Here is a 17,090-nt window from a genome sequence, read left to right on the forward strand (position 1 = left end):
AAATTCATCTCAAATATTCTTTGTTAAGGTTAATAACCCTTAACTGGCGACCTTTGGCTAATTAACGTCTGTCTTTGAGGTTAACTTTTGGCTTCAAGTGACAGGTTACGTGTAATCTTGGTTTGCAGGGCCGTAAAATTTACGTAAATTGAATAATACATGATCAACCAAGACTCCTCACACGTAACATTGGCGACCTTGCGTAGAATCTAAAGTACATTTTAGAGAAAGAATCTGGAGAAAAGGAAATTAAAATTACATTAAAAAAAAAAATAAAAGTCAGATATCGAACTCCATTTCATTCTTCCAAACAAGGAACGAGGCATAATAATAAGCAGTAAAGAGAATAGTTATAATAACAAGTGTAGCGAGAATTAGCGTAGGTAGGAAGGTGCGTCTCGAGAGCAGAGAGTCATAATTTGTAACGTTTAAGACAAAGGGCATTTTACCGTGTTCGGACCGTGAGAGAAGTCGTTCAAGTAACGAATCTTAAGGCCGAAAAGCGGAGCCTGTTTCATGTACACAAAGTAATTTAGAAATCGCGTCGGCAATTCCGATCGTTATTGTTTGCATATAGCGGGAATCATTCAAAAAACCGTGTCAGTGAAGTGGCGAACGAACGGAAGTAGTAATTTTATCAATAAAATACCATTTTCAGTAACGTAAATTTGGTCCGTTCCAAATCAGCATCTCTCTTTTCATTCATTGTTTAGGATGTTTCCGCGAGAGAACGATAACAAAAGACACAAAGTTGTTTGGTAATTTAGTTTTCCATCCGTAACGTAAAACGCTATGCATGATTGGTATATTTAAAGTAAAATCTGGATACCTGCATTTGTTTCGTTCGTTATTTTGAATTTGTGCTAAAAAGAAAATACCGCCATCTTGATTCCTCTGCCGTGTTCGCGATTGTTTTGAAATTGTTCGAACTGTTTGTGAGAGAACGCCATTTGGGGTTTCCTTCGCAGGCCGAGGTTGTTTTGAAATTTAGGCCTAACGGGACCTTGGCCGCCATCTCAACGACCTTGTTATTGTGACTCTGCCCGAGCCACTCTTGGGGGCATTCTTTTTTTTCTTTTTCGTAGTGAACCCACCTCCTAATATCTTAGCTAGAAAAAAAAAAAAACAAAAGACAATTTAGGCAGGGAAAGATAGGCCTTAGTTAGGAGTAATAACAAGTTCCTATACGAATACCTACTATAAAAATCATATAAAGAAAATTTAAAATTTTACGATAAACTTTTGTGACGTCGGCTCCCAGGAAAATTAAGATAATAAAGTAATCCCTAAGGAAGCCAAGACGACGCATCTATATCATTTTATTAAGATCCATGCCATTGTGCATGTATAAAATCTTTGTTTACATGTTCTCAAGCAGCAAGAAATTCGCTGATTGAAATCTCTCTCTCTCTCTCTCTCTCTCTCTCTCTCTCTCTCTCTCTCTCTCTCGTCATTCAAGTAAGCATTCCTAACCTAAGTGTACGTGACCCTCTTCAAAGGAAAGAACGGCCGACACTAGGCTAATTAATTCGAATACAATAAGCCAAATAAAAAAACACCTCTGTCCCACAATAGATGAGGACAAGTTAAGAGTAATTACGATACAGTGATAAACTGTCGGTCGAGTGAGGCCTGCTATCCAGACCAGAAGCAAACAGTAGTTTTCACCCTCTGAAAAAAAAAAAGAAGGGGCCAGCACTGGGGCCGGTACTGGGACCAGCCACTCACGAGGATCTTTAAAAAAAAAAAAAAAAAAAAAAAAAAAATTCACTTTATTCCACAGTGCCAATAATTTGCAGCACTCATCACTTGAATAGCTTACTTCTCTCTCTCTCTCTCTCTCTCTCTCTCTTCTCTCTCTCTCCCTTTCTCTCTCTTTTATCTCATTCGATTGTTGCACTCTGCAGGGGTAGAGTGCCTTTCCTCCCATATAGCCTAGTTGGACTCCAGTAGAGGGTCCCTAGGAACACATTGGCACCATAAGTGCCACTCCAGAAAAATAAAGAAAAAAACCAAAGGGAACACAGAAGAAAGTTCTTCTGGAACCTAACCTGCACCAGTGCCTAGGGATACTGAGTGCCACCAGTGTGACCTGTACACGGCACACCCAAACTACAGTGCCACCTTTTGAAAGGGTGCCACGTCATTGAAGAGACACTTCCTCGCTGCCCAAGTACGCCCAGTCGACCCGGTTAGACGCCCTTCCCCACCAGAACCATGGCAGCAGAGCATTATAAAACCTTCCTGGGGCTGGGGACGGCGGCAGGTCTCACCGGCTCGGAACTTACTACCTGGGTTAAGGAGCAAGTGGACGACTTGGCCAAGCGGGAGAAGGAAGAAAGACTCGAGCAGAGGAAGTATGAAGCCGAGCAAAGGCAATATGAGCCGAGCAAAGGGAAAGAAAGAGAAGAAAGGAGACAGCATGAGTTAGCCTGCAAGGAAACTGAGTTAGCCCTAAAAGAGAAGGAGCTCGAGCTTGAGAGAGCGAAAATGGAGAATGCAGAAGCTATGGCTAGCCATCAAGCCTCCAGTCCTACACCTGCTGCATCAAACGCTCCAATTTCGAGCATCAATTCCCTAGTCCCCAAGTGGACTGAGGACGAGCCAGAAGCATGGCTGGAGGAGATCGAGGCTCTTTTCGATAACTACAGCACCACGGAGACGGAGAGAGCCTTAATACTAGCCAAGCATATGGAGGGAAAAGCCAAGGCAGCGCTTAGCTCACTGGAGAAGAGCCAGAGAGGCAACATGGCGGAAGTTCGTAGAGTCATTACCAAGGCCTACGAGATAACCCCAGAAAAATGGAGACAACGGTTCCGAGGTCTTGCCAAGGAAGTCGGCTGGTCTTGGACGGAATGGGCATGTCACAAAACCCAGTCCGATGCACGCGCTGGTTCGACTCCTTGGCCTGCACGACGTTTGAGGATCTTTTCAATCGGACCATGCTAGAAGACCTTTTCCAATGTGTGCCAGGGCCCCTTGCAGTATATCTTAACGATAAACAGCCCTCCACACTTATGGAAGCTTGTCGCATGGCTGATTCGTGGGGAAACCTTCAATCAGTCGCATAGCACCTCTCAGAAGCGAATCATCCCTCCGGCCTACCTCTCGAACTCCACTTTCCCGAAGAATGGACTGCCTAGCAAGACCCTGTGCAACTATTGCAAGAAGGGGGCCACGCTGAAGCTGAGTGCCGATACAAACTCGGCACTAATAAGCAGCCTAACCCTACCAGCCAGAACTCCGCTCCCGATTCATCCGCTCAGCCCTCTCCTCCAACAGTTACTGCAGGCCACCGAGCCCATCCAAAGGCCCGTGCAGATCCTGTGGGGCTGCTAGCCACTACAATGCTGGATCTCCGGCCTGTCCACATCATGTCCCCACCACCAAATTTGTCAACCTAATCAGCACTTCATTTTCTGCTGCTGGTCCGCACACGGATCCTTTACCCCGAGAGACTGGAAACCCAGTTCATCTCGGTGGCCCCTCTTCAGAGCACTAGCCTGCCCGTGACCCTTCCGGTCACAGTAGACACTGCGGCAGACATTAGCCTGATCACTAGGGCCCAAGTGCCAGTCCGTGCTGTGGTTGACGAAGAAACGCGGTGGGAAATGAAGTGGATAGAGGGCCACACCATCACCGTTCCTACTGTCCAACTCCAGGTTATGACACCTTGGGGCACGATACCCCACCGCCTTGGCGTGGTAGGTGGAATTCGGCCCGGAGTGGTCTTCTTGTTGGGTCGGGATCTTCTCTGCGGAAGCCCGTCACCAACGCCACTCCCACAGCCGCGTTACCTCCTCCACGGAGGCCCCATCTGTAACTCTCAAAATGACAAACCTCCACCTTCCGCCCACCAAAGTGGTCCGCGGAAGGGCGCCACCCAACCTATTTCAGGCCTAGCCCTCTCCAATCGCGAAGGGCTGGCCCACCAGAGGTCCTCCCCCTCCGCGAAGAGAGATTCAGGAGGAGCAGTACCGCTGCAGGACGTGCAAGCGGGCAGACCACTCCACAGGTGGGAGGGCTGCCCAAGCAAGCAACGCCCAGCGGACGCCCCGAACAAAACTCTAGGAGAGGCTACGATCTCCTGCTGGGGCAGGAATCTCTGCGCAGCCAAACCCAAGTCGTCCGAGAGGTATTGCACCTCCGGACCACTCATCAGGCATGCCTGACCCTCAACTGCTGCCAGTGCCACTTGCGAGCACTGAGCAGTGCCAGACTCCGTCCGCCACGGACGTTGAGCTACCAATGGAAAAGGCCCTATGCGGGTCTAAATCATGAGGCGAATCCTCCTCCGGAGATTTAGGATTCCCCATGCAGTTGATCATCGCGACTGGAGAGCCTCCAGCACCCGAAACTTCTTTTTGCAAAATTTGAATCAGGGATGAACCCTGGAGGATCGAAATGGTACCCCTCCCTTGGAAGACCAGGAACTGGCATCCTCGGACGCAGAAGTCGAGATCGCTCTCGCTCCGGTTGTCGCAGCAGCCGGAGTAGGGGAGTCCTCCCGCAGCTTTGCAGTTGCCCCTGACTTCGCGCCCGCTAGCCCTTCTGGCCTGTCCCCGGAGTCGGTGCTCTCATCACCTGCTAGGCCAGCTACTGATAGGCCTTGGAGAAACCGAAGAAGAAGAAGAAGGGGGCGGAAGAGGCCCAGTAGTTGCCGAGCTATACGCTCATCCTGGCACTAGTGCCCTCTCGGCACAGTGCCCTAACATCTAAGAGTGATCCTGGCCCCTTGCCCAGAGAAGGTAGCCAGTGTGATCTCTTCCTTTTATTTGTACCTAGCCTAGGCCACCTTAAAGTACGGTACATCAATTTAGTAACCTTGTTCCTTCCACTTACCACCGAGCCGCAGTAATCATGTAAGTAGCATAACTAATTTCAGTAATCTCAACTATTGTGAAACGAGCCACGATGCTCGTGACACGCATGGCCTAAGACCTCAGTGAGGCACCCATTTATCATATGAGGCAACCCTCATGAATTAACTAGTAAATTTTAATTGTATTAAACATAAAACCATGTTGTAATTTAGTTAGAATATTAACTCTTATGTTGGTGCTACGGTCGGGTTAGGATAGGTTAGGCTAGGGAATATCATAGAATGTACCACTAGGCTGGGTCTAAAACACATCTTGATTGTAGGAGGTAGCCTATAAAAACCGTGAGCACCTTCTAGTACTATTAGAATTAGGTTAAGTAGTGATTATAGCTCATATCCTATCTAGGGTTAGGTAGTTCTGTAGCTAGGTAGGCTAACCAGGACTAATCTGCTCAGGGGAAGGAGAGTAACCTACGAGAGGCGAACAGCTTGCTTAGTATAGACCTTCACGCCCGAAAAGGAGTGAAGGCCCTCTTAAGGGGAGCTTTTATAAATATTTACTGCTGTTAGCCCTCGAACATTTAGGGATAGAAATATCAGCCTGACTGAGACAGGGAAATTGCTTTGTGTCAAGCTAGAAGCGTCTTCAGTTCAAACTTTATCATCCGTTGGAGAAAGGAATAGGTAGCATTTAGGCATTTAACCCCATAGGCTGGAAAGTTTGTAAACAAAATATGTTAGGGCATTAGGGACCTAAGCCTCAGAGAGGGTTTACGCTCAATGACCCCTAGTTATGGTGGCCCCTAAGCTTTATTCTATGCATTCGACGATGCCTTTGTCAAGGTCGGATTGCCCGGGGGCGGTATAAGCCCTCACCTGGCGGGAACGGGAAGAGGTCGGGTCAGACAGTGAGAGAGATTCCAGCGGTCACTAAACGAGGGTGACGCTGCGTGCGTGTCGAACGATATTCTTTATTCTTTATTACTTTTCTCCTACGTCTATCTTAATTAGTGAATTGGGAAGACTGCCAGAATACGACTCCTGAGGTCCCTCGTTTGCGCAGCGACTCGGACGTTCACGGTAAGTCGATTCTTGTTGAAGCTTCGTCGATTGACTAGTACTTTTCTGTATTTCACATTTTTTCTTTGTTTTCTTCCTTCAGCCACCACTTAGGGTATATGTGTTTACAAAGTCTAGATTAAGCCTAATTATTTTATTGTTAGCTTCAACCCCATTATTCCAGTAAAATACCTAGGATTTAGGGTAAGCAAAATCAGGTTAAATCTCGATGCTTTTGTATGCCTCGCGTCCGAATGTTTGGGAGAACCGTTGCGTTTAAAATCAAATTCATCTCAAATATTCTTTGTTAAGGTTAATAACCCTTAACTGGCGACCTTTAGCTAATTAACGTCTGTCTTTGAGGTTAACTTTTGGCTTCAAGTGACAGGTTACGTGTAATCTTGGTTTGCAGGGCCGTAAAATTTACGTAAATTGAATAATACATGATCAACCAAGACTCCTCACACGTAACAATATATATATATATTATATACATACATACATGCATATACAATATATATGTATATATATATATATATATATATATATATATATATATATATATATATATATATATATAAACAGGAAGAGAGTTCAAGAAACGATCCATAGCAATATAAAAAGAAATTTTAACACAGAAGAATGATACTAAAATGAGGAAGAAATTTTAAGGAAAAATAATACAAAAGATGGAGAGAATATATAGAATCAAGAATAATGATAGAGAGAAAGATAAATCATAGAGATTTTGCACAATAATCCCACCATCAGAGACGACATATCAATTCTATGGGTGTTAAATTTTTAATGCAAGGGTTAAAAATTTATTTTTTACCTTCAGTAACCAGAATCTATATTAAAATTCTTTCCTTAATTATCCCATCTACATGACCGAGCATCCAGACTGCGTACTGAAAGGGGCGAACCGTTTGTTTAATGGGCCGACCACCATTCCAGTCTTTTGTGTCCCCATTCCATACCCATTCCCATGTAGTGCCATCCCATAAACTTAATCCTCACCTCCACTGACCCAGAGCTACTGGTCTTTCCGTCCCTTTTTCCAGCTTTATTTCTTTCAAACACGTAAGTATACGACTTTTGCTTTTGTCCTTTTCTAAAGATAAATTTTTCACAAGACAAATTATTCAAAAGACATTTTTGACAAAGGTCATTGATAAATTTTTCAAAAGATGAATTTTTCACAAGAAAAATCTTTCAGGAGATAAATTATTCAAAAGATACATTTGTCAAAAGATAATTTTTCATAAAATACATTTTTCAAAAGATGAATATTTCAAAAGATATGTTTTTCAAAAGATACATTTTTGAAAAAAGACATATTTTTCAAATGATAAATTTGTCAAAAAGTAAATTATTCAAAAGATAAATTTTTCAAAAGATAAAATTTTTAAGTGAGTTTTTCTGGAAGTGAAAAAAAAAATTCTACATTGTTCGACTCTCAGTTCTCGGCTGATGTGATACAAAGTATTTCAAATCAAAATATCCACTAATATTTATTCTGTTCAGGATTGCATGATGAGATATAAATTTGCATTAAATAAATGACGCGTATAAACATGAGTTCAGAATCGTATCGTGACTTGGCACTTGAATAAGAATAACATCCCCATTCAAACAAACTGCAGCAGAGTCAAATGACGCAGAATTAAAACTCCCAAAAGATCATGAGCTCATTTTATGGCATCATGGGAACAACAAAAGTTACCAAGTCTACTTTCAGCAATTATAAATAAACTGTCTCACTACTGACAGCAGAGGTGGAAAATTACAAAAGCCATACTCTTGGAAAGTCTCTTTCTAGGATGAACGACAAAGTTTCTTTCCTGACTCTTCTTGAAAGTACATCTGGATATTGCAAAAGCAAAAAAATATATGCATATACATACATATATATATATATATATACTGTATATATATATATATATATATATATATATATATATATATATATATATATATATATATATATATATATATATATATATATTATATACATACATACATGCATATACAATATATATATATATATATATATATATATATATATATATATATATATATATATATATATATATATATATATATAAACAGGAAGAGAGTTCAAGAAACGATCCATAGCAATATAAAAAAGAAATTTTAACACAGAAGAATGATACTAAAATGAGGAAGAAATTTTAAGGGAAAAATAATACAAAAGATGGAGAGAATATATAGAATCAAGAATAATGATAGAGAGAAAGATAAATCATAGAGAAAAAACGGACAATAATCCCACCATCAGAGACGACATATCAATTCTATGGGTGTTAAATTTTTAATGTAAGGGTTAAAAAATTTATTTTTTACCTTCAGTAATCAGAATCTGCTGTTAAAATTCTTTCCTTAATTATCCCATCTACATGACCGAGCATCCAGACTGCGTACTGAAAGGGGCGAACCGTTTGGAATGGGCCGACCACCATTCCAGTCTTTTGTGTCCCCATTCCATACCCATTCCCATGTAGTGCCATCCCATAAACTTAATCCTCACCTCCACTGACCCAGAGCTACTGGTCTTTCCGTCCCTTTTTCCAGCTTTATTTCTTTCAAACACGTAAGTATACGAGTTTTGCTTTTGTCCTTTTCCAAAGATAAATTTTTCACAAGACAAATTATTCAAAAGACATTTTTGACAAAAGGTCATTTTTTTCCCGAAGATAAATTTTTCAAAAGATGAATTTTTCAAAAGAAAATTCTTTCAGGAGATGATTTTTTCGAGAGATAAATTTATCAAAAGATAAATTATTCAAAAGATACATTTGTCAAAAGATAATTTTTCAGAAAATAAATTTGTCAAAAGATGAATCTTTCAGAAGATATGTTTTTCAAAAGATACATTTTTAAAGACATATTTTTCAAATGATAAATTTGTCAAAAAGTAAATTATTCAAAAGATAAATTTTTCAAAAGATAATTTTTAAGTGAATATTTCTGGAAGTGAAAACATTTTTTTACATTGTTCGACTATCAGTTCTCGGCTGATGTGATACAAAGTATTACAGATCAAAATATCCACAAATATTTATTCTGATCAGGATTATATGATGAGATATGAATTTGCATCAAATAAATGACGCGTATAAACATGAGTTCAGAATCGTATCGTGACTTGCACACTTGCATAAGAATAACTTCCTCATTCAAACAGACTACAGCAGATTTAACACTCCCCCAAAAGATCATGAGCTCATTTTATGACAACATGGGAACAACAAAAGTTACAAATGTACTTTCCGCAGTTGTGAATAAACTGTCCCACTACTGACAGCAGAGGTGGAAAATGACTATAGCCATACTCTTGAAAGCTTCTTTTTAGGATGAACGCTCACTGTTTCTTTCCCGACAATTCTTGAAAGTGCATCTGGATATTGCATTAATATATATATATATATATATATATATATATATATATATATATATATATATATATATATATATATATACATATATACATATATATGTATATATATACACAGAAATACATACGTACATACACAGACTGTATTATATACATATATATATATATATATACATATACATACAGTATTTTTTTATATATATATATATATATATATATATATATATATATATATATATATAACTATACATATATATATACTCTTGTTTTACCTTATCTTAATAGAATTATTTTAACGCATCCGCATAATCACATACTATCAATACATAAACAAACCCAGATAACCATGGAATAAAAGTAAGAAAGGAAAGAAAGGTAAATAATGAGTAGCGACTGCAATACGATACAGAAAAAAAAACTTTTCTCCAGATATAGGTAGGGATCTGCCGGATGCTGAGGGGTGCGAGGGGAGGGGGAGACGTGGGGGGGAGAGGAGGGAGGGGGACAGTGATAACGAAGTGTTGAAAGTGATGATTGGCTGACGGCATTTTAATGAGATATTCAAATAGGACTTATGAGGCGTCCGCTGGTTTCAACTTATTTATTCATATAATGTATAATTCCTTTCGCCCTGAGATCTTGCTTTGTGAATTTGAACCTTGGCAAATGTGCCTTGTTCTTGGGTTTGAATAAAGTAATAAGTTCAAGCGAAAATATATTTATAGATTTTAGCATCTTTTTCTAAGGAACTCTACTCAGATATCTCTCTCTTTACCTTCTTTTCATTCAAACTTGGATTAATGTTAACCTTGTAATGAAAATGTTTTATTGGGTTTTGGCTACATAATGTAAAAAACACATATCCCTGAGCATTATAATTTCGTATTTTTATTACTTTACTAGCCCTTCATTACAATGCAAAAAGAAGAGACAAAGATTGCTTCTGTATATAATGGTTCTAAAGGTCCTCAACAATTCTTAATAATGGTTCATAAAGACAGCAGCTAATGGTCTAAAGGGTTAGTAATTATCTGGTAAGCTTTTAAATATCCTTCTACTTACAAATTAATACAGTGAGGTTCTAAATCTCTCTGGATACACAAGCCAATTCTGCTTTATAAAGAGCAGTGTGTATCCATAAACTGGAACTATATTTTTTTTCGGAAACTTACAGCGCCAGGGGTCAGGACGAGAGTCACCTGTCCGTGCCAAGGTGACAGATGTCATCTTTCGGAAAGAAATGTCTACCACCTTTGCCGATTTTAAAAGCTAATTCCAAGATAAACTGAAAGGGCATTTCCAGATAAATAGATCTTATACAAAAACCACTTGCAATCATTAAGGTGGCAAATTAATAAAAGTGTCATAAATAAAGCTCCAATCAAAGTAAAAAAAAACAGAAAAAATACTTTTTATCTTCAGCCGTCATAAAGACTTAAATTTAACGAAGAAACCCATTAACATTTCACAATCTAGGTTTGAGGCTGTTCCCCAAAAATCGTTCGACAAAGAGCAGGCAAGAAGTCGATTTCGACCTTTCGACTGCACATGAATTCTAGGCTGTATCCTACTGACTTTATCATTGCATTACTTCTCGAAGCAAGTTCTGCTGCATCCATGCAATTTGTCACTATAAACGCAGGTACAGCAGATTTTAACTTTGACAAGGGGTTTCTATCGGAGAGAGAGAGAGAGAGAGAGAGAGAGAGAGAGAGAGAGAGAGAGAGAGAGAGAGAGAGAGAGAGAGAGAGAGGAAACTATTCTAAAATCGATAAATGTAAAGACAAACTTGTGTCTAAGCCTACCGTTTAGTCAGGAACTAAAATCAATGCTGCATTGGACTAAAATTTTGGGTCTTTTGTTCCAAAAGGAAGAAATTTATAAACCTAATTTTCTTAATTTGAGTCAAATTCACATACGGCATATTACATGTACGGGATATACTTCAAGACAATCATTCACACACCACACAATTAAAAAGGAAGAAGAACCATATTACGCATTTTAAAACAAGAATAAAAACAAAGACTTGACCACAGCTTTTTCAAGCTGCATGGAAAGATTAGCCGGACCAATTTCTATTAATCAAAATTCTCACGAACGTAAAAAAAGTTGTACTAAAAACAGGAAAAGAATTTCTGGAATGAAAAATAATTCCAGCACAAAAGGCTGCATGGACTGGCTCTCGGGATAAAGTATTTTTACCTTTTTAATCCAGGCTTCTACGAAGTATTTTCATTATTCCTTACTGCAGAGACGAACAGTTGCTGAATTTTTCAGCTGACATTCTTTTCCTGATCATTCTCCTCTCCATGACCGACCTTTCAAACCTCACGATGGAAGGGTTGAAACGTTTGCAGTTGGGGTTACTTTCACTTCAACATTTGTGTACCCATTCCTAGACCATTCCAGCCATTTGTTTTCCCTTCCATAAACATTCCAATTTTTCTTTACCGTGGAAAACTATGAGTAAGTTCTTGGTTTTATTCTTGTATTAAAATGCGTAATGTGATTCTCTTGCCATTTTTCTTGTGATCTGTGTGATTCATTATCTTAAAGTGTTTTTGGTAACCATTCCAAACTTTTGTGTAACTATTCCATTAGCATTCCAACTGTTGTTGTTCTCATTTCAAAACCATTTCCATTCGATATCTATCCCACAAAGTTAATCCTCACTTTACACGAGCAAAAACCTACGACCTCCTAAATGTTCTTTATCAAGATTTATTTCCTAGAACCACGAAAGACTATCAAGTTAACGGTTGTTCCTCTTAACGTGTGAAAACAAAAACATGAGTAACTTTGTATTTCCTTAAAAAAACGCTGACAGGGATAAGGAAGGTTGTTTCCAAAAATACTGTCTTTAAACCAGTAAAAATTACTTTCGCCTTTCAACCTCATGCACAAACAGAGAACCAACTCAGTACAGTAATATGTAACGCCCATACTCTTTTTACAAATCAAGTTCTTGGGAATACGGAGACGCCATCGATGTTCAGTGTGGACAGCGTGCATTATAGATATTAAACCATGTCTAAGACTGAACTATGACATTAATGCATTTTGAATTTACGCTCAAATATCGTCTCTCCAATTATCATTATTTACTTTAAAGAAAAACAAGTCTGTCATCTTTTGCTTAAGTTTTCTTTAAGGAGTAAAATCACACATGAAAGGTCGAAAATATAAAAAAATAAACACGGCGTCAATTTTCTTGGGCTTAGTAAATGTCGATGGATTAACGTCAATGCTTTCATAACACATGAAAAGATTCCTGTCAACAAGATAAATATATAGATTATCATCTACTTATATATATATATATATATATATATATATATATATATATATATATATATATATATATATATATATATATATATATATATATATATATATATATATATATACATGTTATATATATAACATTTATATATTATGTATATAATGTATATATATAATATATATATATATATATATATATATATATATATATATATACATCCATTATATATATAATATATATATTATGTATATATATATATATATATATATATATATCCATATATATATATATATATATATATATATACATGTTATATATATAATATATATATTATGATCCTATATATATATATATATATATATATATATATTCACTTGAGCTCCTAGAAATCGATATATATATAATATATATATATATATATATATAAACATGGTGCCTTATATAAATATATATATATATATATATATATATATATATATATATATAAGTGTTTCTCTGAAAAATTAGAGTGCTTTTTCTTTGATGATCCCATTAACCATGGGCTGAAACAGCATAAACTAAAATTTGATATGGACAAAAACAAAAGTAATTCAGAACAGGTATTTATTTAAGTTTCTCTCTGCGTATTTAATATTTTGTGTGGCTTCATCCCATCTGCCTGTACCACAGCCTGCATTCTTGTTGGGGTATGATTTCAGCAAATCATAAGAAAAAAGCTGAGACTCAAACTCCATTTCCCTGAGCACTTCGGTCACCTCTGTTTCGCAGGTCGTCGAGGCTTGGTATACCATCATAGTTCACTGTCTTTTGACTCCGACTTCAACATGATCCTTTAAGATACTACCAATGTTTTGTTCACAGTTTCTTTTAAGGTCAGGGGACCTACCAGGAAATTCACTTGACGAGAAGAAATCGATACCACTGTTTCAAAGCAGCTCCTGTGTCTGCAGAGCCTTGAAACATGGTCGCTCAGTCTGAAAATTTTCATGCAAAAATGTGACTTCTTCAACAGATAACACATTTTCAGGATCTTTGAAGAAAGGAAATACTCCATTTGTTCACAGTTTGTCTGAAGTATTTGCCATTCCATGAGTGTCCTTTTTCTTTGATGATCCACATTAACCATTTGGCTGTGAAACAGAAAAATTCCCAAACATTCAGGAAATTTCACAACTTGGCGATAGCGCATGTCATCACTGATATCATCCAACTTTGCAGCCCAAATGATGTCATTTTTATGATTTGGCTTCCTGACTGTGTAAATGAAGAATTTATCTGATGCGGCAACATGGAGAAAGTCTGCTTCATCCCAATCTTTAAGAAGTGAACCACAAAACCATGCATGGTCTTCTCTCTGTTGCTGAGTGATGTTGGGCTTGCTGATAACAAGAAATGGCTTGATACCAGACTTTTTCAACTCCCGATATACAGCCATTATAACTTCTCTTCATTTTCTCCCCTTTTTGTTTCTAGTTCAAGCGCCAATTTACGTAAAGACTTTTTGCTCTACCCACTGCCTCAGCTATGATGTCTTTTGACTCCTGAGAAAGGACTTCTGTATAGGCCTTCCAAGATTCTCACTCTTTTATTACAATGACAGTCATATGGATTTTTGTTCCAGTTTCTTGTAACAAAGGATTCATCTCTTTTAATGTATTTTGCTATCCAGGAACGTGAAATGAAGGTTGCACCAGCATCCCTGGCCTCTCTGAAGGTTATAGCCCGGATTCGGTCAATCCATCTGATTTCATATGAATAAGTCGTTAGCCATGGCTGTATCTAACTTCTCTCGCTCAGTCTGAAAATACAAGAAATGTAAAATGAAAAATAGCTTAATAGAAACTTAAAATAATGTACTTGGAGATAGGCTATAGCAGAAAATTAGTAAATAACTTTCCATTTGTTCTGTGGAGGGTATATCTCTAATTTTACGAAAAACAAAGATTATTATATATATATATATATATATATATATATATATATATATATATATATATATATATATATATATATATATATATATTTCTGACTCACGTCAGGATCGAACAAAAGGTCTCTCAGGTGGAAAGCAAGGGCGTTACCCACTGGGCCATACAAGTCAAAAATAAAGTTGGAACCTTTTAGCAACTGCACCCAAGGAATTACCTGGGCAAATTTAACTGCTTGCATACCAGCGAGTTTTCCCCAACTTCCCGACTCAGCAATGACCCAATAGACAACATTTCATTCGAATTATCCCTTCTGAGTGAATAAGATAGAAATCATCTTGATCACAATCACGTGTGGAACAGTCAAAATAAATTTCTGACTCACGTCGGGATCGAACCCAGGTCTCTCAGGTGGAAAGCAAGGGCTTACCCACTGGGCCAAACAAGTCTAGAAAAAGTTGGAACCTGAGCAAAAAGAGAGAGGAATTACCTGGGCAAGAGAGAGACTGCTTGAGCATACCAGAGAATTAGTTTTCCAAAATTTTTACATCTTTGATTGTTGTTGACCCAAGAGACAACATTTCATTCAGAATTAAAATCCCTTCTGAGTGGGTTTTAAGTTTTTTTATCATCAACACACAATCTGCTCCTTGGAAAGAATAAATTTCTGACTCACGTCAGGGATCGAACCCAGGTTTTCTTGCTTTCCACCTGAGACCTGGGTTTAATTTTTCCGAGAAGCTCAGAAAAGATTCTGTTAGATCAGTATAAAAAAATGTGTTCCTGATTTATCTTATTCAATAAAAATGAAAAGCGGCATTAAAAAGGTTGAAAATCTAAGGGTAAATAATTCCACCTGAAAAGTTTCGATGAAATGACTCAGGATAAAGCAATTTTTCGTATTTTGCCCAGGGTTCTTTGCAGTATTCCTTTACAGGTTCTAACTACAGAAATTCACTTGATTATATGGCTTTTTAAGCATTCTTTCCTTATCGTTCTACATGGGAGAGCTTGCAGAAAAACTATTAAGACAGAAAAGACGTAAGTAAGGTGAAATTTATTTGTTCATATGAAATATTTTGTTTGTTGATGATTTCCTATATATATATTTATATTTATTTATATATTATATATATATATATCCCAACATATACTGGTTACGGAATAGCGACGTAAAAACAGGGATGGTTACGAAATAAGGACATGTATGAGATGGAATCCTCATAACCATTCTATTTTTGGTTACAAAGTTTTTACAGAGAAAATATACCAGAAAGTCAATCCTTGTCCTTTTTCCATAACCATCCCTGTTTTTACGTAGCCATTCAGTAACTAGTACCATCATTGTATCTCCCCATTTCATATCTAATAACAAGTAAAGCTCTCCCAAGAGTCAATTTTCACCTCCCTAACCTTTCCCAGCGTCGTATTTCATAGATATGCATTAATCCTCTCAATAGCTAAAGTATCTATACTGTACAAAATTTCAAGGTACTCGATATCCTCAAGTTATTATGGTATAAAAAAAAAAAACTCTTAGGAAACATAGTATCATTACCTGTAGTCCCTAGACACCTTAAGCGCTTGCTGTGCAGAATTTTAATGGATATTCAAATGGGAATACGACGCTTCCGCAGGTTTAAATGATCTATTTAAAATTTAAAATTCACCACCATTTCCATCGGCAATGAGAATCTCTTTCATGAAATTGAATCTTCGCAAGTGAGACTTCTTCGTTGACTCGAATACAGTAATAATCTCTTATGAATAATGAATGTGGTTTATTCTTGGCATGTAATTTCAGGATTTCTCTCTCTCTCTCTCTCTCTCTCTCTCTCTCTCTCTCTCTCTCTCTCTCTCTCTCTCTCTCTCTCTCTCTCTTGTCTTCCTATCAAAGGCTTTTTTTTCTTGTAACCAACAAAAGATAACGGACAATATAATGCAACTGTTATCGTGTTGTTTCTGGTTGGAAATATCACCATGACATTAGTAAATAAGGTGATGGCTCTACGCTTTAAGAGTATTTTTGATAATACCTTTAAGTATATCAACGTCATTGTCATACGAGCAAACAAAGATTCCTTCATATGAACATTTTAAAAGTTTAGGACATTAACAGTTTCTAAATACGGTGACACACGCGCATTCTTTGACTAAAGAAACTGCATAATGTTTTCAAGGAATCTTCTTTTGCGATTCAACAGAGAAGGCAAAAATTGCCCATTCTGGTTTGTGCAAATCAATCCAAGCACCAAGTAAAAATATAAATTACGTGATGGTCTTGCCACAAAAATAAAGTTGGTTTTATTTAAGAAAGAAAAAATGGCCACCACATTCACTTTTATAGCAAAATTGAAAATGGTCTCCAAAACTTCAGAACGGAAGCCTTTCTCATTAAGAGGATTTCCTCAGAAAAACAACAAGTAAAAGATATAAAACACCCTCCTTCTGACGTAAACTGCGTGAAATAAAAGTGCATAATTTCTTGATATCCTCAACTCCAAACGCAAGAGAAGAGAACGTCCTACATAAACGTTTAGACTACGAACACATAAGATTTGACCTTCGACTTTCAAA

The sequence above is a fragment of the Macrobrachium rosenbergii genome, chromosome 41, assembly GCF_040412425.1.
Source record: "Macrobrachium rosenbergii isolate ZJJX-2024 chromosome 41, ASM4041242v1, whole genome shotgun sequence".
Classification (NCBI taxonomy): domain Eukaryota; kingdom Metazoa; phylum Arthropoda; class Malacostraca; order Decapoda; family Palaemonidae; genus Macrobrachium; species Macrobrachium rosenbergii.